General features: G+C 35.1%; 1 protein-coding gene across 3 annotated transcripts in view; it reads left to right on the top strand.

The window, feature by feature from the left end:
- Positions 1-2,088: 2,088 nt before the first annotated feature.
- The window catches only part of LOC138705914 (uncharacterized), a 59,177-nt gene continuing 37,886 nt past the window's right edge, over positions 2,089-23,379 (top strand). For all 3 annotated transcript variants that reach the window (XR_011333856.1, XM_069834673.1, XM_069834674.1), the window contains exons 1-2: positions 2,089-2,560; positions 20,775-20,869. The gene's annotated coding sequence lies outside the window, so the exon portion shown is untranslated. The remainder of the gene's footprint in view (positions 2,561-20,774; positions 20,870-23,379) is intronic.

Below are 23,379 nucleotides of genomic sequence, written 5' to 3'. Positions count from 1 at the left end.
ATAAGTATTTCTTTATTGTATTTATTCATAATTTGTTGCAATATCAAACTTTACACATCTCAGAGGTATTGTAGAAAATGTGCTAATTTTACAAATAAAATTTACACGTTTGTAAAATTACTCTTCATTGTGAAATAGAATACTTGTAAAGTGAACAAAATTGAATTTGTAAAGATTTGATTCCATTTGTAAAGTTCAACATTACAAACAAAGATTGTAAAACAGAAGTTTACAATTTACAAGCAAAGTTTACAATTTACAAAGATTGTAAACATTGTGAAACAGGCCCCAGGTAGCAGAATGGATATGGCATAGTTGCGCCCCGATGGGCATGATACACATGAAAGTGATTGTCATAAAATAAATAAATTACTTAAAAATATTACAGTGATAACTGCATTAAAATCAGGTAGGTCTAGCATATGATTAATTTTGCTATTTAAAATAACACTTTTTTATTGATCACACACAATAAATGAACTGCATTTTTTTTTGTTTCTACATCGATATCTTAACCCTACGGTACAGGGTTTCAAAAATTGAAACTTAGAACCATAGTGAATTATTAACTCTTTACCCTTTTCACTAAACTTAACATTCATTTTAAATTAACCTCACTATACGCCACAGACGGTGTGAAAATCACTAATAAAATGTCAAGACTGCTAAGGTCCCATATTCCAACGGCTCACTTGTTTGAATAATTATGTCAGTTAATAAAGTACTGCCAACTTCATGGTGTTCATTTTAACGGTAGGCTATTGATAATCACTGCATATACAGTAGAAAAACAGTTAATAAAGTACTGCCAACTTCATTGTGTTCATTTTAATAAATATTAACTCGAATAAGAAATCAATAAGGTTGGTTGATTATGAGACTCGAGTTTCCGTAAAGTCTTTTTCTCTACCTATTTCATCGGGGCGCAACTATGCCATGCTCCTTTCTCTACCTGATGGGAACGGGGCGCAACTATGCCCACAAAACAGGGATCCTTTTTTATCTGCTGCATCTTACCTGACCGTGAGGTGCAACTATGCCCTGCCCTTGTGTGTTACAGACTCGTGTATGCTATTTTGACGTTTTTTTTTAATCGTTCATAATGCTATTAATAAATTATAACTTCAAATTTCTGGGTTACAGCTCAGGAAATAATGCCGTCACTGGGTTAAAATTATAGATTTAAAGGCGAGATTCATTGTGTATACAAGTTTTTAGATTTTTACAGCAATTGAATTATACCCCCAATAAAAGTAATTAATTTTCGGGGCCCGAACTCGGAAAATATAATAGTCACTGCGTTCAAACTGTAAACTGAGATTTAAAGGGAGAAGTTCATTGTGTAAACATTTTTTTTTTTTTTTAGATTTTTTCGAGCAATTGTATTATACCTATAATAAAGAATAATTTAATTTTGGGGTTCGAATCGTCGACTGACATTTAAAGGGTAGTTCTTGCAGACTATTCCATTGCGCTATACAATAAATATCCAAAGAATACAATCCGAATTATCTAACCTTTTGCTTTATTTTTTGTCTCTGTCTGGTTATATTTTAATCGGGTAGTATAAAATAGATAGTCTCTTTTATCTTCCTGTTGGCTCCGGTAAGAATTTTCAGTAGAAGATGCTGTGAGGAATAAAAATGTAAATGTTTTATTTTAAATTGGGTTAGTTTTGAATATCGATGAGGGCGAGAGGGAATACTTTCTGCACAGTTTAACATTTTCGTCACCAGGTGCGCTGCTAAATGCATGGAGTAATTACTCTTTTCGCCACTTGGTGCGCTGCTAGATGTAATAACGCCCCTCCCCCCAACAGGTGGCAGCAAGATCAATTTCTACAACAGCGCCTCTAGTATGTGTTACCGGAAACTCAGTAAGTTTCGCATCCTATTATCACAGTCTAATATATATTAGACTGTGCTATTATATTGTAAAACGCGCCAGGGCGAGTGCCTGCTGTTTCCAACAGGTGGCAGCACGCACAAGGCGCGAATGAGTCGGGCATCGGCTGGACGGCAGCTAGCTGCAGGAGGGGGGCACGCGGAGAAGTGGCGGGCATCGTCTCGTCCACTTGGTTGAGAGGCGTGGTCGCGGGAAGGTGTGATTGTGATACAAGAGCAAGAGGAAGCAGTGACTATACTCGTGAGATTAGAGACAGCCAAGTATTGCGTTGTGATAGAAAATAAACTACAGGCGTATCTTAAAAGTGTCGGATCAATATATATTGATCCATGGCGTCCTGTCGAAGTGCTACCATGGATGATTATATATTTATCCATGAGGACGCGGTGAATGAGCAGACGAGGACAATTCACAGTCGCGAGAAATTGTAGGAATAGCATTTTGAACTGTATCTCCCGCACCTCATCTTTGCGCGCTTCATACCAAGTGACGTCAAAGCGGTGCAGCCAATGGGAGCTTCAAACGTCGGAGTGGCATACCTAAGCTGTCTATGGACATTGCGAGGACTAGCTGTGACTCCGTAAGCAATCCACTGTTGCTATGTATTCTGTATTTGCAGCAACGCTTCATCTACTCTTCCTATGACATACTGTAGGTAAGATTGCAAATTTATTGTGATATTTTACTTAAGACAAAGTGTTGTGTTTCTTAAAAAAAAATTAATGTTCATTATTTTCACGATATTCTTGGGCACTCTCAGAGGCATGCCTGGTTTTGATCTTGCTGTTTTTTCGTCCATACTTGTATAGTGACTTTCATGAACTATTAGACGAGTTTTGTTGATACTGAGTACATGCAAGTCCGGTAATTATGCATATGAAATATATATTATTTTACTAAGAGTATGGATTACTATTTAGAAGAATAACATGGAACGCGATTTACTCAATAACTGTTCTCTTTGTTCTTTATGTTTACTTTAGTATTATGAAAAGTATGAAGAGAAACAATTAGTGTGATGCAAACATATCAATTCCGGTATTTCCTTGAGAAAACACGTTTTGAAGATCCCTGACTAAGAGTATCGTTTAGCAGTTTTTAAACAGTTTTACGTTTTAAACGTAAGATTTTTCTGAACATACTGAAATGGACCTAATAGCATATTTACAAGGGTCTGCAACATTAAAGTTCATAAAAAAAAAAAACTAAATTCGCCGTTTTTGGGATGCTAAACTCAAAACTGAGCTCAGTTTTTCTCTATCATTTATCAATTTCTAATCTATATACTCGAAGACAAAATTCTACTCTCCCACTGATTGAGACTAAATATCATACAAGGGCAGCACTTCAACATGGTGCTAGTTTCGGCCCAAGACTTTATAATAAAATTACAAATCACTTTCCAGATTTGAAAAATTTAAAATTGAACCTTTTAAAAAAGAAATTTATAATATTATTCATGATATATAATATTAACAAATGATGTATTTTTTTCATCTTTTTATTTCTGTCGACTATATTCATGTTTTTATTGAACGTCATTGATTTCTGTCTGTTCACCAATTTATATTAACTGTGTTTTTCTCTCTTTTTCTCTTTCTTTTTTCTCGTGTATTAGTTGGCGGTCTAAATTAAGTTCATTATTGTATTTAGTAAACTGTCTTTGTAAATTTGTTGTTGTATTATTGGCCAAGACCACACCGCACATAGCCTGGCTCTTACGGTAGTGGCTAGAAACATTTTTGTTGTGAATTTTTAATTTGTACTCATTTTTCTTGCTAGCTAAATGAAAATAAAATAAATAAAATGTCCCAAATGTTTTGTTGCAAGTACTAGCTAAGTGAATGTAGCGTTTTAATGTTTCTGCAAAGTTTCTTAATCATAAATTCATCACAAATAGGCCTATAACAAAATGTATCTGGGGTGTTCATACAGCCAAGGCTAGCCATGTTTCACAACTCACTGCAATATAGAAGTTCGAGGTTACAGCATGACACAGCCTTCTTGATTTTGTTTGCAATGATCATTAACAATCTTCTCTTTCTAACTCGTTGTTAACAAGTTGCAAACAATCGACACTGAGAACACTGTTGTATGAATGTCATTAAGTCAGATCCCCATTTTGTATAACAATTCTATACAAATGTTAGTATCAATTTTGTGAAAAACTGTACGTGATGATATTTTAAGTGTCGTTTACTGTTTAGCATAGAAAAAATACGTAAGAGAGAGCTAAAATTTCAAAAAAGTTTCAGACCTGTTTTATGGAATTAGTTTACAAAGTTATACCGTACTGACCGTCTTCACCTGACATAATTAGGAACATTAAATCCAGACGTTTGAGATGGGCAGGGCATGTAGCACGTATGGGCGAATCCAGAAATGCATATAAAGTGTTAGTTGGGAGGCCGGAGGGAAAAAGACTTTTGGCGAGGCCGAGACGTAGATGGGAAGATAATATTAAAATGGATTTGAGGGAGGTGGGATATGATGATAGAGACCGGATTAATCTTGCTCAGGATAGGGACCAATGGCGGGCTTATGTGAGGGCGGCAAAGAACCTCCGGGTTCCTTAAAAGCCAGTAAGTAAGTAAGTAAGTATACCGTACTGCATGAGCTGATGTTCAGCATAAGCACCGACTTTGGGGGTGGGGCAAGGCACTCAACTTATAAAGATTTCTCACGTTAAATAAATAAAATATGAAACGAGCCATAGCCATCTTAAATTAACAAGCCATGTTCAAACACTTGGCAACATTGCTACTCCAGCACACAATGGTCCAATTGAATAAAACATAGCATGCAACACATTTACGGAATATGTTTAAAATGTCGTGTTTAATAATTTTGTAGTAACTGAAAAAGTTTATGAACGATTTCAACATTCATTCATTCATTCATTTATTATATTCCATAGATCTTAATGAGCAATGAAGCTTTAAGATGTGGAACAGTCAAAATTTTACAATATTACAATTACAATTTTTACAGATTTTTACAATATTTTATAATTTCTATAATTTTTACAGTTTTACAATTTAGTAATTTTCTACAATGATGAGGTGAGGTCCGAGGATTCGCCAAAAGATTACCCGGCATGAAAGTGAGGGAAAACCTGTATTTATGTTATGTGCAGTTGCGGTGTAGGCTATTGGTAATCAATAGACTTCGTTGAATTGCCACACGCAGCATGCAATCAGGTTTCCGATGTACGGTAGTATAGAGGAGGTGAGCGACCTCCCGGTCTCGTAGTAGCAGCAGTTCATGTTAAGAGTTGCGACCGGTCCAAATAGACGGAGCAGCTACAGCTAAGGTATACCTATGTAATCACTTGTTTTTGCAGTACTGTGGTTGGAATAGTCAAAGCTTATCGTTTGTTCGGTGCAGACAAGATTTCAATCAAACATGCCGCGATATAATACTTCAGAATTGCGTGTGTTTATAAAGGAGTTTGGTACTAAGTATTTTAGTATTAAAGAACAAACCATTTTTTGTAAAATATGCAAGCAATCTTTAAGAGTGGATAGACAGTATGATATAAAGAGACATTTTGAAAGCAGAAAACACAACGACAGTTTGAAACTATTGGAGGTACCTCCGTATTTGGACATAACTTTATGCGACCAATTCTAAGTGATTTATGTAATATGATGGCGAGTGCAAATATCCCTTTAAGCAAGGTAGAAACCATCATTTCAAAACATTTATTGAAAAATACACCAACAGGAAACTTCCTTGCGAATCTACAATGCGGAAACACTATATGCCACTTTGTTATGACTGGATGTTACAATGCATATGAAACCTTGTAGGAGATAATAAAATTTGGGTTTCTGTTGATATTAAGGGCAGATATGTGGCAAATGTAATGGTTGGGATATTGTCGCGTGATGAACCTGGTGAAACATTTCTACTGACATATGAAGAGTTACAAAAAGTGAATAACGAATCCATAGCTGCTTTGTTTGAAAATGAAATGCGTCTTTTATGGCCCAGTGGCATCAGGCGGGAAAATATTCTTCTTTTCGTTACTGACGCCGCTCCATACATGGTGAAAGCAGCAAAGGCGAAACAAACTCTGTGCCCGAAATTGATTCACTCGACATGTCTGGCTCATGGTCTACACAGAGTTGCGGAGGAGATTCGATTATCCTACAAGAATGTTGACAGTTTCATCTCGCTTGTAAAGAAAATATTTTTAAAAGCCCCTTACAGAGTGTTGCTGTTCCAAACAATTACCCTTGGAATACCCTCACCCCCCCCCCCAGCCAGTCGTGACACGTTGGGGAACGTGGTTAGATGCTGTTAATTTTATGTTATTGGGTTATTTTACGACGCTGTATGAACATCTAGGTTATATTTTAGCGTCTGAATGAGGTGAAGGTGATAATGCCGGTGAAATGAGTTCGGGGTCCAGCACCGAAAGTTACCCAGCATTTGCTCGTATTGGGTTCAGGGAAAACTCCGGAAAAAACCTCAACTAGGTAACTTGTCCGGACCGGGATTCGAACCCGGGCCACCTGGTTTCGCGGCCAGACGCGCTGACCGTTACTCCACAGGTGTGGAAGGATGCTGTTAATTACTATGCAGAACATTACGGCAAAATAATTAAGGTAATTGATGCATTGGGTAGCAATGACAGTTCCGCTGTTGCAGCTGTAAAATCATTGCCTTCTGAACAGCTATTGGAAGATATTCTGTTCATTGATTCTAATTTTAAAATCGTGTCCAAAAGCATCAGTCCAGGATAGCAGAGCGGGTTTGGAATTGAACGGGTTACATCAGCTGCTTGTCTATGCGGATGACGTGAATATGTTAGGGGAAAATCCACAAACGATTAGGGAAAACACGGGAATTTTACTGGAAGCAAGTAAAGACGCCTAAAGAGATAGGTTTTGAAGTAAATCCCGAAAAGACAAAGTATATGATTATGTCTCGTGACCAGAATATTGTACGAAATGGAAATATAAAAATTGGAAATTTATCTTTTGAAGAGGTGGAGAAGTTGAAATATCTTGGAGCAACAGTAACAAATATAAATGATACTCGGGAGGAAATTAAACACAAAATAAATATGGGAAATGCCTGTTATTATTCGGTTGGGAAACTTTTATCATCCAGTCTGCTGTCGAAAAATCTGAAAGTTAGAATTTATAAAACAGTTATATTACCGGTTGTTCTGTATGGTTGTGAAACTTGGACTCTCACTTTGAGAGAGGAACAGAGACTACGGGTGTTTGAGAATAAGATTCTTAGGAAAATATTTGGGGCTAAGAGGGATGAAGTTACAGGAGAATGGAGAAAGTTACACAACACAGAACTGTACGCACTGTATTCTTCACCTGACATAATTAGGAACATTAAATCCAGACGTTTGAGATGGGCAGGACATGTAGCACTTATAGGCGAATCCAGAAATGCATATAGAGTGTTAGTTGGGAGGCCGGAGGGAAAAAGACCTTTAGGGAGGCCGAGACGTAGATGGGAAGATAATATTAAAATGGATTTGAGGAAGGTGGGATATGATGATAGAGAATGGATTAATTTTGCTCAGGATAGGGACCAATGGCGGGCTTATGTGAGGGCGGCAATGAACCTCCGGGTTCCTTAAAAGCCAGTAAGTAAGTCCAAAAGCGCATCACCCTGTTAGAATCGTCTGAACAACAACTCTCAGAAGCCCTTAATATAGTGGATAAAGTATCACAAACCGTTATCCAAAATAACAATTCACTAATTTCAGAAAAAGTGAAATGTAAGTTGAGAAACGTTATTGCTAAAAACTCTGCCTATTCACAACTTCGTATTATAAATGATGTACTATCAGGTCACGACAAGACGTCTGAAGTTGGTGTACTAAAAAGTAGTGACTTCCTGTTCTTCAAATATGCACCTATTACATCGTGTGATGTCGAACGTACATTTTCCCAATATAAAAACTGTTTTAAGTGACCATCGGAGGAAGTTCACTTTGCAATAGCTCAAGATGTACGTAACTCTTCACTGCTATGCACATATTCAAGGATGATGCGAGTATGTTACATTTAACAGTTAATATATCTCACTATAAAATAATTGTGTATTTACATGTTTAGACATTTCCTACTTCAATGATCATTCATTTTATTTCTTTAATGCAGGATACAGGTTTTATTTTAACCGCAGTATACTGCTCAGTGTTTACATCAGAGGCATACTCCATCCGTTGCACGCCCCCTTCTCATACAGTCTATACCGCAAGCGCAGTAAACCTTACGAATCTCGTGGCAATTCCATGAAGTCTAGTAATAACTTTTTGAAATCTCTTTAATCTATAAACACTTGTAAACTCTGATTACGTTCTATGTTTCAATGAAGACAAATAATAAATAATATGAACAAACAGTGCTGCAAGTATATTTGTTGTATCTTGAAAAGGTTGTGTTTAATTTATGTTTTCAGCACAAAATAATAACGTATTATAATTTACAAGGCTTGGCAATAATGGAATTTCAGTTTTGTGTATTTAGTTATAGCGTGTCTGAAACTACTGTAGACCTAATTATTGTACCATGCATAATTTTGAAATACAAATCATGGAGTAGGCCTCTTTAGCTTTGAGTACTTAGTTACATCCTGTCTAAAACTACTGCAATTATTATACCATGCGTCATTTTGAAATACAAATCATGGAGTACGCCTAGATATCACGACCACCTGCATGAGCCGCCACAGCGCACCATGGCAGTGAACTGCTTCTGTAACGAAATTACGCACAGCTTGAGGCAGTGGCTGCCTCAGTGTGTCCTTTTTTTTTGCCAAGGTTTTTAGCGCTTCGTGAGTACGAGTTGCCCACTCATGGTATTATCTATTGTTCCCAGTTAAAAAAAGAAAGTTGACTCTAATAATTTGAAAATTATTTCGTGTACAAAAAATACATTACGTGCATCAGATGTCCCCTTCGATGTAATTTAACTTGCAATCAGGGCCGCCGAGAAGGGGGGGGGGTCAAAGGGGGCAAGTGCATATGGGCCCGTGAGCAGTAAGGGCCCGTCAGATTGAGTCTGATTACTTTTTATTATCACGAATAATTATTTACAGATACATACTGGTACTATAAAATTTTGTAAGAACATTTGTTACATGAATCTGACATATTTTATTTTATTTTATTTTATTTTTATTTTATTTTATTTTAAATCCACCACCAACAGAAGCAGGCTTCCAATTACAGGTGGCTTACACAGATGTATACACAAAATACATAATAAGAGAGAAAAAAAACAACAAAACAAACAACACAAACGAAAGAAAGAAAATACATAATGGTAATAGATGGTAGAATATAATATTACAGTTAATATAGTGCCAAATGTCAATATAATGATGCAAAATTATTTAAAAACTTGAGTAAAAACATTATAATACACTTCTTCATAATTTAAATATCTAAGGAAATACAATGCTTTTTAATATTGTATGAAATTTTTCAATTGTTAAACTGAAATCCAATTGAGAATCACAGTTTAAAGACAGAGAGTTGTAAGTATTACACATAACAAACAATGGAGAGTTCTTGAAGAAAACAGTTCTAGGAATAGGAATAATAAAAGGTTGCCTATGACGTAATTCTGTTCTTTTTACATTGAACTGAAAGAATTTAAGAAAATCACAGTTATTCAATATACCATTAACAGTCTTATAGAGTAAAATTTGGCTATTTATTAATCGTCGAGATTTTAAAGTTTTATAATTAAATTCAAAAAGTAACTGATTATATGAAATTTGCTTGTCATAAGACGATACGTGATGTTTTTTAAAATATAAATAACGTAAAAATCTTTTCTGTATCCTTTCTATTTGCATCTGATGGGACTGGAACTGAGGTGACCATATTACAGACGCATACTCTAGCTTACTTCTAACCATAGTTTTATAGAGAGTATCAATAGTATTTATATTTTTTTAATTCTTTTGTATTTCTGATTATAAATCCTAATTTTCTATATGCATCAATTACCACGTGATTTAAGTACATTTTAAAACATAAGTTGTGTGTAAAATAAATACCTAAATCCTTAAATGATTCTACACTAGGTAACTTCACACCATTAATTTCATACGAATTTTGAGGAACTGTCTTATTTTTAGAATGTCATAAAGCAACATTTATTAAGATTTAACAGAAGAAAATTATCGATACTCCATCTATATAGTCTGTCCAAATCATGCTGAAGATCAAAAACGTCTTGTTGTTTGTCAATGACTTTATACAATTTAACATCATTAGCATATAGTAAACATTTAGTGTGCAAAATCTGTTTAGGTAAGTCATTGATATAAAGTAAAAAGAACAAGGGACCAAGATTGGATCCTTGGGGTACACCTGAAGTTACTGTGAATGGTTTTGATTTTACTTGATTGAATGAAACATACTGCTGCCTGTTTGTAAGATATGACGTTCTTAACTGTAAATATGAATAAGATAATCCAAAACTTGAAAGTTTATTAATTAAAATTTTATGGTCAATTTTATCAAACGCTTTGGAAAAATCAAGGTATATCACGTCTAAATTTCTGCGATTATGTAATGTATTAAATGCCTTTTGTGTAAAATTAATTAGATTTGTTGTGGTAGACCTATGGGTGTAAAATCCATGCTGATTTATATCAATTGCACTATAAACATGTTGAAAAATTCGTGTATATAGAATCTGCTCAAATACCTTGGACGGGGCACAAACTATTGCAATGGGTCTATCATTTTCAATTTTACTATTATCACCAGATTTAAACACAGGGCAAACCTTTGTTAATTTCCACATTTTCGGAAAAGTTTTTGTTTTTAAAATTAAATTATAAAACAAACATAAAGGATACATAAGTACTTCGAAACAAGCTTTCAATACATAAGGAGGTAAATCATCTGGGCCACAAGATTTTTTAGGTTTTAATTTTTTTATAGCAGTCAAATATTCTTGTCTAGTTATAGGCTCAGTTGTTAATGGATAATTAATATAATCCGGTATTACCGTATTTTCTTTTTGAAGGTTGTGTGATATATTTACAGAGTAAACCGAACTAAAGTAATCAGCAAACGCTTCCGAAATAGAATCATTACTATAAAAAATGTGATCTTGGCTAGTCATTAACTTTGCTGTGATATTTTTGCTAGTCCTCCTTTTTTTATATAGTTCCAAAATACTTTAGAATCGTTTTTAAAAGTATTATCTATCTCAATAACATAACTATGATACGCATTATGTATCATAGTTTTAACTCTCTTTCTAATTTGTTTAAATTGTTCTTTATTATACTGAGATAAATGCATCCTTCTCCTGAAATATTCTTTCAACTTGAGATTATTTATAATTTCTTTTGTAAACCAGGATGGATATTTCTTTTTAGCTGAAACTCTTTTCTTTGGAACTGTAGAATCCATTACAGAATATAGTACTGAGTAAAAGTAATCCGTAGCAACATCAATATCAGTAAACTGTGATAACAATTGCCAGTTAACATTGGAAAACAATTTATACAATTCTAGGAAGTGAGCTTTCTGGAAATTATATACACATGAGTATAACTCTGTTTAACAAACGATTTTTGCCTCTTTAATGATATATTAACATTTAACATTAACCAACAATAGTAGAATTAATACAGATTACCACTTCATTATGTAAATGTTTAACTCTTATATAATAGAACATCGGTTTCCCACGTTAACAGTCATCGACACGACACTTGACACCTCCGGGATTTGCCTGAATTATATTCTCGTCGTATCAAACACGTTCAATTGGCTTGTCCTCTTAACTACCAACCCCTGCTGGCCCACCGCAATATGCTAGTGGACTCTCCCAAATCCAAACCGCAGGATCACGTTTCCTTTTCAGTAGGTCCTACATAGTATGTTTCGTGATGAAACTTTGTCTTTTCGTTATCATTTTTCTAGTAAATTCTGTTCATTAGTGTTAACAGTGGACAATGGACAAGTAGAAGCATAAGTCGGGAGCTGAGAAGCGCAAGGAGAGACAGAAAAATTGGAAGATATTAAGAAAGGGAGTAGAACTTTGTTTGACATTGGTGTGAAATTGAGCGACCTTGGAAAACTAAAAAGTAGCAAACAAATTGTGTCATTGAATGTGTTTTTCGAAAACAAGAGCCTTTCCAAAAACAGTATTACAGTATTTTCAAAACTCAAGAATGGAGAATGTGTTCCCAGAGACTGGCCAGTGTGGAGTGAAAGAAATCTGGGAAAATAGTACAGTGACTGACTTGTTTCACTCCATATTAGCCAGTCTCTGGGAACACATTCTCCAAATCTCCATTCTTTAGTTTTAAAACTAATACAGGAAAGGCTCTTGTTCCGTCACTTAGAAGGTTATTATGTTTGGGAGTACTTTTTCGAACAACACATTCAATGACATTTACAATTTGTCTGCCATTTTTGGTTTTCCAAGATCGCATGTTACTTGCCATGACTGAGTTAGGAACTGGTGTGTAAATTTGTTTCACTTGCACATATTAACACTTCATTTTTACTACTGTTTGCTTGTTCTGATTCAATACTACTGTTATCATTTCTAAACAGCCACAACCACCAGTATTCACTTCTAAGCATGAACGGTCTTCTTTTTGACAACCTGAACAGCGGGCATGAGATTGGTTTATTTTCTGCACCTACACTAGCAACGCTCAATTTCACACCAACTTTAAACAAAATGAAGGAAATAAAATATGTATTCACAGTAACAATGTGTCAAGAGAGACTGAGTAACTTGGCCTCCTTAGTCTGGAGAGCGATCTTGCTAGGTCTTTAAATTTTGATGATATAATTGATAATTTTGCATCAATGAAGTCAAGGAGAGTTGCTTGTTGATGTTAGCCTGCAAGTCAGAAATTACAACTGTTTAAGAATAATGTTTTATGAAAACGAAACGAAACAAACGACAACGAAAAGACGAACGTTTCGTCACGAAACATACTATGTAGGCTCTACTGAAAAAGAAGCGTGATGAATATAATATATTGTGTTAATGTGAACTTTTGCTAAAATTTTCATTGCAACAAAAGTGTATATTTTTAGATTCGTATCTGTGTATGGGGTTATCTTTTATTTATTTGGAAATAATTATTATGGTCAGAATAATTGGTAACTTGTCATTTTTAACTTTTTTTTTCAACGGGGCCCAAGTACAATAATGCACAGGGGCCCATAAATCCTATCAGAGGCCCTGCTTGTAATTGTCGGTTTGTGTATATCTAAAATATTTCACGCGCTATCGGAGGTGAAAGAGTTAAGTGGGCCACCCAGTGTATGTATATATATATATATATATATATATATATATATATATACACACATATGTATATATATATACTTTGTATATTTTTAGATACACAATTTTACGGACAATTTCTGGTTGATATGTACAGTAGTGGCATAAAAACCGGACCGACCCTTGTAGCTGACACAAAATAATCCTGTGCTGTGTATTGTGTCAAACTGTGGTAATTTCAATGTGGATAGTGAAGCCAGAGGTATGTACTGCTATTTAATGTAAAAATACGCAGTTATCTTTGCCGAATACAGGTAGAAATGTAATACTGATGCCAGATGAAAATAAAACTCTCAAAGTTTTTTCGTCTGTCAGTTTGAGGCACTGAAGGAAACAAAACACGGTAAGAATCGAACAAATTCAATACATTTCATTGTTACAATAATAATTTATTATAGGCCTACAAGATGGATGTGTTTTCTGACTAGCAAAATTTGAATCTCTGACTCTGAAATCTGCTACAAGGGTCGGTCCGATTTCTTTCTGCCACTACTACATATCTATTACCAGACAGTACATCTCACTTGACGATATGTGTCAGAGGAAGAACAATTATTGTTTCTATACATCTGAAGTCTGATTAGTGTAATACTTGTCTAGTCGGCGATGTATGCAATGGAGGGAGAAAGGAAATAGCCACCCTAACCCATTATCTCCTGGCTTAGTTGCCTCATAAGTGGTGCCTTGTTGGTATCACTTGTGGGGTCTAGACCTGTATTCGGACAGTTGACTAAACAACAACAATATTGATATATTATTATAGTTTTCATGTTCACTTGTCTATAACTATCTTCACTCTTAGATTTATTCTGCCATAGACAACAGTGATAGAATATAGAACCCTGGACCTCTAGGTAAGTATAAGCAAGAGGATTAAATTTTGGTTAATATTTTCAGTATATGAGGATTACTACCTATTTCATTACAAATATAGTCAATGCAGATATCCTAAGTCAAATTTCTGCCGATATGTACGGTAAACCAAGAATTTAGTAACCAATCGTTTACCTCCAAGATTCCCTGACTTTTTGTGTACAGACTACATTAAGACATTTTCCAGTCCTAGTTTGTCTTGTTTGAAATACAATATAATTAGTTTCGGTGGAGTTAATAAATAAGCCATTACTTTCAAAGTATTGGGTAATCCGTTCAACATGAATGAAAGTTTAGATCTCGAAATGTTCTATATTTGAGTTGTAGTTGAGAAATCTTGTATCATCAGCAAACATAGTAATCTATCCATTCTGTGGTTTGGAATAGGAATACACCAAATTTAATTTTCCTTTCATCTGATTAGACTGTACTTAATGTTATTCATCATTTTCAAATTGATCAATTTGTACCATTTGTAATCTATTGGTTATATAGCAATGGTATGTGCCGAACATCATAATAATTATGTAGTTAACTAGTAAAAGTTTGATTTATACAATCAAAAGCCTTTGAAAAATTCTTGAAGACACGATTAATTTGCTATTTTATTATTATTATTATTATTATTATTATTATTATTATTATTATTATTATTATTATTATTATTGTTATTCTTATTGTGTGGTTGAAAATATTATGGTAATGGTACGATATTATGTTCACCACCTCTATTTTAATTAGGTACACGTCTTATATGTCTGTTTAAATATGAATGTTTACTAAATAATGTTCCCCAATGTTTGCACACCAGAGGCATTATTACAGACGTTTGAATGCTATCAATATAAAATGAAAGTGAAACCCTCGTTCACAAAGAGGCGCAAACAATCCAACAGTTGATTTAGACCATTTCAGACAATAACTCGATTTTATGCTAAGATCGGGGCCCAGACGATTAGTGCATGCACATGAAGAGAGCGGAGTGTGATTCATCCTCTCGTCCACAAATTTGCGTCTTTGTGGAGTTTCACTTGAAGTTGTGAAGTTGTACATTGGTCTAATTTCGTGGTAGTTGAACGTAACTTTACCATGAAATTACCGGAGCCTCACGAGCCAATAAATTGGTAGAGTTTAGTCTGCTACACCAGACTTCACACCAGCTTATTTTAAGCGCTAGTGCGTCAGCTATAGACGCAGTGTTTTCCTTGTGTCATACAGACTGCGGTACTTACAGGTTAAGAAGGAATTTTTGCTCAGTCAGTACATAGCGAGTGATATGACAGTGTAACGCCAAAGATAGAAGAGACTTGAGTGTATTAAGGTGACGTGATGTAGTAGACTATTATTTTTATATTAGCAGTTTCTGACATCTTTTCTTTCTTAATGTCATTACAATCTTATTGTGCTGCAATTAGATGAAAGATACGGTGTAATCATTTTGAGCATGGTCACGTCTCACGACCGGTATATGTTTGATTCTCTTTTAACATTTCTCACCACTTCGGCTGGTCACCTCATTGGGTTTTCTTTGCGACGTTTTTCGCAACTGTAATGTAATATTAGGTAAAGCCATGAAAATTCCTTGATCTCATGTCGCTAAATTCCATTTCATTATTACCCATTTCGTCGACAATAAATAGGCCTAACCTAGTATTTGATAGAGCGTTGTTAAATAGTTGACTAAAATGTTTGCTTTTATCTTTTTACATTTACAAATTTAATGTAATTTCACACCCATACATTGTTTGTGTATTAACCTGGCAGTGCCCGTATATAATCAACGGGAAGTTCTAAAAATAATATACAGCATGGCATTCATCGTTAGAAATATTTTATAAAATTAAAACACAAGCGAATTCTCTCATTGCGGCTCAAGAGGCAAATATAATTTATTTTGTAAATTGAGTTATATTATTTATAGGATTTCGTATTGTATTCTATATTGTTTACTGCACATTTTGAGAGAAGGAATAACTTTTTAACTTAACATTATGCCCATACATTGTCCATGCATTCTTTTAGAGCTTTCACCTTGGAACAACCCTAAATTAGTTAAGCAGCTAAAAACTGTACCGAAAAGTTGCGAGAATTCAAGGCTAGCTGTACACAGACGTTTGTAAAGTAATAATTCCAAGAAAAATACTTCCTTTCATTCGCTGATTTTTTTTTTTTTGTGCAAGGGAAAATACAACTGAATCGGTTATTTGAGAAAACACACAAGTCAATTTTTATCAAAAATGACTTCATTGTGTTTCTGGCATTGATACATGTAGGTCTATTTGCACCCCTGTAGGAGAAAATAAACATGTCCGCCTTATTCTAAGTGATGTTGTCAAGACAGTAAGTATCTTCCTGAAGAGAATGAAATCAAACAATTTTATAAAGAGTGATTTTTCTGGTCTAGTCTGACAAAGATGACACACCTGAGGGGCTGTAGTGTGGGACTTTAATAAGATATCAGTGTTTCACTTTAAAACGTTTTAGAGTTTCTCTTTTCATTTTGTAATATGAAGAACAAAATACAATATGTACTAAATTTGTACTTCAGTAGCTTTTGTTCTCACTAACTTACATACAAAATAACAAAAAAAGAGTTATAATATTTTCTGAAAACATTTCATGAAATTGAGAAACAACACATGTCCAAAAACTTAAGGGCACCCCAGCTCTCAAATTGATCAATTTTAACTTAATATTTTGTGACAACGTCTACTAAGCTAGTCAAAGTCTTTGGTCCAGGGATAATTAGGCTTATTCATAATATATTGCTTAGCATTGATATTCACTTGTTTCTTCTCTCCTTTGGTTCGAGGCTCGACAAGTATCAGACCTTACAATGAAATAAAATTAATTCCAATGTTTTTTTCATTCATACCGTTCAATGGTGATGGTTCGTAGCCCACACTGGGATAAGAAAAAAATAGTAGTTTCGTAAAATGGAACATTTTTTGTGTTTTACAGTCTTTTTCTATGACGTTCGTTTTCGAAGAACAGAGTGGGAGAGACAATTTTCTTATTATATATATACATAAACATATATATATATATATGCATATAAGTAATGTAGTGTACTTTATGTAGCCTACTCATGCAAGTTTTAGTGTTGGTTCTGTTTCTGCGCTACTAAGTTTCAGAATATCGACGATACTATTGCTAACGGACTTTAACTGAATAGTAACTTTCAAATCATTGTCACGCAAAAGTGATCTATGTCTATTCTTGCATATTTTCAACGTAGAAAAATATTTCGATACATAATTGTAGAACCGAACATTCTCATTACTCTTGCTGCTCGTTAAACAATCTTTCAGAACAAAAGAATAGAACTGAACTATGTTAGGGATTACTCTAAAGTTGTCTGAAAAAAGCTGACACATTTAAGATCTATTAACTACAGTCGGATGTCTGAGTGTGTTGAGTTTGCATCAGTTGAAAACGATTAACATGAATGTTGCAATTTTGGAATAAGTTATTAAGTTTTTCCTGTAGAGTGAGTTTCATTTTGCCACAGTTGTAAAACTAGTTACTCCGATAACATACCTACAGACATGATCAATGTATTATGAAATTATTACTTGCTTTTTAAATCTAGAGAAAGCATTTTTGATCCTCAATAAACTATTCACTAATATATATCATGAAAATGTTTGTATTCTCGCAGCTGCTTTATTGACTTTTTGTCAAATACTAGATGGAATTACCTAACAGAAATTTTGTCATAATTCGTATGCGATTTCATTTTTTAGAGAGGAAACAGAGTAAAATTAACAAAATAAAATGAAGGGCAGAGGAACGGGCGATTTTAAGAAATATGAGACAAAAGTGACTCTCATAGCACAGTTGAGGAGCGCACATTGTTGTCAATACAATACCATTTGGTATAACTCGACCGAGACGAGTGGAGCCGCGGGCGTAATGTGAACTATAGCGATGACGCTATACGAACGCAGTATCCGTGCGTTTTTTTAAGCAAGACGTAAAGCGCTGCAGCAAGACCTTCTTTTATTACATTTGCTTCACCGTCGCTGCAGCAGCGCTGTAGCAAGATGCAGCAAATCAAAACTTCGCTTTACGAGTTTGCTGCACGATCCATGGCGGAATGCATGTTTTGGTCTTTTGCAATGTTTATTATTGTTAAAATCATCTAGTAATAATAATACTACGTCATTATCATGGAAGTCGAAACTATTTAACATGTTCGGTTCTTTTAAGGTTACATTTATTACTGCAGTAATAGAACCCAATATTAATTGTCCACCATTTTGCAGTCAGTTGACCTACTAACGTTTTTTTCGACCCTCATTTTCCTGCAGCAAAGGCATGAAGCGCCTTACTGAAGCGCTTTAAAAAACGCACCGTAGTACAAGTGACGCTCCAGGCTGCAGGACTCCACTGGCCTTGGTCAAGTAATAATCATGGAAAGGTGGAGCGGTACGCAACGTGCTTTTGCAATTAAAAGCGATTACAAGAGCGACAGTTTTGAGACTGAGGCGTGAATTTCGTCATTTTAATTTATGGCGCCATAATACATTCCCTTCTGCTCATGCGACTTACATTTCCATCCATACGAACTTCAGATGGTACACTACTTTAAAATTAGCGATCTTCTCAATCGAAGGGCGTTTTGTGAGGAGATTTTAAATCGCATGAATGAAGATGAAGACTTTATTGACACTTTGTGGATGTCTGAAGAAAAACATTTCCATGTCAGTGGTAGTCACTTAAAGAAAGTCCGTTTCAAGAAATAGATGGCAGACTATTTACTTTATGATTTGACCTATATCATTTTGAAAAAAATAAATTCTTGAGTCAATAATAATTAATTATTTATAATCGCTAATCCCCCTGTCAGACCCTGTATAAATAGCACTCTTTTGAATGCTAGATACAGGATATCAAGCAAAACAGACATTCCTATTATTACCGGTATATTAGTAATACATTAAAAGATGAAGATACATTTTCAAAACTATTCAGGATTTATAGGCAGCAACTGCATGGGAATATAAAAAATAGGCTATAAGTATTTTAAAAACCTTTCAGAGAATGAATTACAATACTTAACCGATAGAACGCTATAACTACGTCAATAGCAATGATTCTTCTTAGTTGAGTACAAGACCACGACATAAACAGTACAAAATAGTGATTTGTTCGCAGATTGATTTTTTATATGAAAAAAATAATAAAGTCACTTTTCTATGACAAGTTGAAATATCTCTGCAGTTGAAAGCGTAATTCAGTAATTGAGAACTGCAAATTCTTGAGTGACTGGCAGGACAGAAAATATTTACTTACTACTTGCCAGGGACAGAATTATTATGATGTCAATTGGTAATAATAGAGAAGCGAAAAAAATACGCTTCCAGTAATTTTTAAAATTAATAAAACAAGGTTTTGAGAACAATATTTGTAGCAGGCTATGTTACATCATATTTTAATGGAAGGAAAGAAAGTAATAATCTATATCACAATACCAATAAATAGTGTTAAAGTCTTAACACATTATGACCCAAAGAATCAGGCATGTTGTGAGAGCTCCAAAAAATCTATTTAAAGAATCTCAAACATAAGACGATCTTCCGATAGATTCTAAGCAAGTCGTCACACATTATGACTCAATGGATCAGTCATGTTGGTAGAACTCCAGAAGGAAAACAACTAGCGGTATTTTAAGAATCTCAAACAGGAGACGATCTTCCGACATACTCTAAGGTGCAGTTACGATTTAGATAACAATTTTAAAATTCTTCAAATTCCCAATGAACTAGATTTACAAAAAACTGCACTGTGCAGTTTGAAACTTCAAACACAAAGATGTGTCGAAATGACAATTGTTTAAAAGTTAAGCCTTGAATGTCAGTACACTTTCCAACTTGTTTCCTAAGACTGCAAATCGTTTTTCTGAGTACAGATTGTTGTATATGAGTAGCAGCATCCAAAATTCGTGCAATGGATTCATCTAGTCTATTCGGTTTTGTTTGGCAAACTTCTGTTTTGAAGTATAACCACAAACCATAATCTAGTGGAGTCACATCCGGAGACAGTGACGGCCAAGGAATAGGGCAACCATATCCAATACATCGCCTAGGAAAATATTTTAGGTATTAATTTACTACACGAGCAGTAATCCTTTGTAGTGGAGTTCCGCCATTCTGATACCATATTCAAAACCGTGTCACCAAAGGAATTTCTTGACGAAGTCCTGGCAACTCATTTTTCAGCAAGCAAGTAGGCCCTATCTTGCGCTTGCTAAACGATTATCAATCATAAATAGGGCCAATTAAGTTATTGTCGACAATACCGCACCATACTTTTACTGCAAAATTATGTCGGAATCACGTTTCAACAGTTACATGGGGTTTTCTTATGCCAAAATATTACTGTTGCGGCTGTTATTGACACTGTCACGGGTGAAGATTGCTTCATCGGTGAACAGTAGCCTAATATAAACGTTTTTATTAGAATGACTCATACTATAGTCTCCCAAAATCATCCCTCTTCCTCTCGACTCACCCGGTTATGTATATAATTGATATTTCAGTCAGCTTTTTTTTTTTTTTTTTTTTTTTTTTCAGAAATCCAAACTTCACCAATCTCTGCATTCTCTCAAGTCACATAAATATCTGATCACTACAGATGAAAAATAACTTTCCATGTTTTGTTTCATTTCAGCATCAGTGAAGGAGATAATAATGGGCATGCACACGATTCAGTGTAATGCCAACCTTGTAGCCCACGCTCTAAAGGAAAGGTTATGATCATCAGTGGTAAGATTACACTTACTTACTTACAAATGGCTTTTAAGGAACCTCACAAAGGGTAATTTAATATAATATTTTTGTAAATATATGAAGTCAGTGATAAGAAATAAAGTTGATAAAATTATAATATTATGGGTAAATAAAATACCGGATGTGGAGATAATATTCTCTATCAGTGTCATTTTTCATTTTAAGCACTTCCACCGTTGTTTAAAATTAACGTAAAGCCTTAATCTCCTATTTTAGAAAATGTCGTATTATGATTTTATTATTGTGCACAAGGCTAAACTAATTATTTATTACTTTTGTCCGCGAGGAAGTGGCCAGTCCTATTAGCCAACACTGTAGGCCTATCCGTTCTTCGGCATATGACACAGAATGATTTAAATAACACCGATAACTCTTGGTATGCTGTAAAGGACAGCAAACTGATTATTGTTCAAGAGGGAACCCATGTCCTGAGATGCGTGGTTTGGCTACAGTGGAGTGTCAAAGTTTATTCTGATTGTTTTTGACAACCTTGTAGTTATGCATCACGTTAGCCATCAGTGCAAGGTAGATGGACTATATCTGCATCTAATTGCTTTCTTGCGCATGAGCGAAATCACTCCATAGTCCATGCTCCACATTCTAATTGGACGTTTGTGGTGTGTTCCAGTAACGTTGTTGAGAGCAGTAAAATCTGTATCAATAAATAACTAAGGAATGACCGATATGCTCCTTGCATACGTAAAAATGGATGTCAATGGGAGAGGGAGACCTGTCCCATGGCCACCACGGTCGCCAGATCTTACACATTTCGACTCTTTTGTTTGGGGTACTATGGAGGATATGGTGTACGAGACTCCTGTAACGTCAGAGGAGGACCTTACCGCACGAATCCACGTAGCGACTGAAATACTTAGCACCAATTACACGTCTTTGACCATGTGCGTCAATCTTTATTCCTCCGATGTACGCTCTGTAATCAAGTTGGAGGTCGACAATTCGAACTCTTTTTGTAATTTAATGCAAGATGTGATGCTCTTGTTGGGTTGGTGGAGATTTCCTGACAAAATGTGGAACGCACGCCCAACACCATATCCAAAGCATTGTCATACTCTGACGTCCCATAGTGCCCAAATTACGTAATGCCGGATATGGATTTCCAATTGAAAAATAATCAATTTTCTGTCCTTTACAACATAGACCTACTAAGTCCACCGCTTTGCAATAACGGTTATCATGCCTGACCGTGCAACCAGCGGGCCCGGGTTCAAATCCCGGTTAGGACAACTTATCTGCCTGAGGCTTTTTCCGAAGTTTTTCCTTAACGCATTAAGAGCAAATCGTGGTTAACTTTTGGCGTCTGACCCTGGATTCATTTCGCCGGCATTGTCAACTTCACCTTATTCAGACGCTAGATAACCATAGCAGTTAATAAAACGTCGTTAAATAACGAATTAAAAAAGGCATACTAAGGGTTGTCGATGTTATTTTGAATCACTCTGTATATTAATATCATTTGTAGAGAAGACTTTCTCCATACAACTATATGAAGGAAATATTGTTGGAGGAAGCGAGAAATCGATAAATTGAAACAGGGAAAAACTTTGGGATTTCCTAAAAACATTCTGCCTTCTTGTATTATGTGTGTATGTTTCTGTGTGTAGGCGCGCACGAGACTGTATTGAAGTCGTGTGATCACAGTTATTTTTTTATTTATTTTTTATTGGGTTATTTTACGACGCTGTATCAACATCTCAGGTTATTTAGCGTCTGAATGAAATGAAGGTGATAATGCCGGTGAAATGAGTCCGGGGTCCAGCACCGAAAGTTACCGAGCATTTGCTCGTATTCGGTTGAGGGAAAACACCGGAAAAAACCTCAACCAGGTAACTTGCCCCGACCAGGATTCGAACCCGGGCCACCTGGTTTCGCGGCCAGACGCGCTGACCGTTACTCCACAGACGTGGACATCACAGTTATTAGAACGTTCAAAGTTAAGAAAATACCACTCGGTACATAGGCTTCTTCTTAGCGGAAATCCCCCCCCTCTTAATAACATAACTAAAATAAGTTATTTACGTATTTTCTAACGTGTATAAAATAACAGAAGTAAGCATTGCTTCAAATATAAACGCTTTTTATTGCTTATAAATAGATTATATAAAGGTAAAGGTCGGTAATGTTGTGATACTAATAATATTATGATAGTTCTTTTTCAGAATTTTTTACAATTTTACTGGGCGAGAGGAAGATCGGGTTTTTGCATCAACGTTCGTGGACAAGTTTCTGCACAAAACCGGTCCTTCTCTCGCTCAATAAAATTGTAAAAAAATTCTCAAAAATACTATCATAATAGTATTAGTATCACAATATTAAGTACCAACCTTTACCATATTATATTATAATAGTGAAGCACTGTTTTCAGATCATGGGAGGAGTGAAAGTAGTAAGAAGAAGAATAAAGTGCGTAAGATTTGCTGATGATATGGCATTGTTAGCAGAAGAGGAGACGATACTAAGGGATATGC

Source organism: Periplaneta americana, chromosome 9 (genome assembly GCF_040183065.1).
Source record: "Periplaneta americana isolate PAMFEO1 chromosome 9, P.americana_PAMFEO1_priV1, whole genome shotgun sequence".
Classification (NCBI taxonomy): domain Eukaryota; kingdom Metazoa; phylum Arthropoda; class Insecta; order Blattodea; family Blattidae; genus Periplaneta; species Periplaneta americana.
This window is presented reverse-complemented; position numbering and strand designations above follow the sequence as displayed.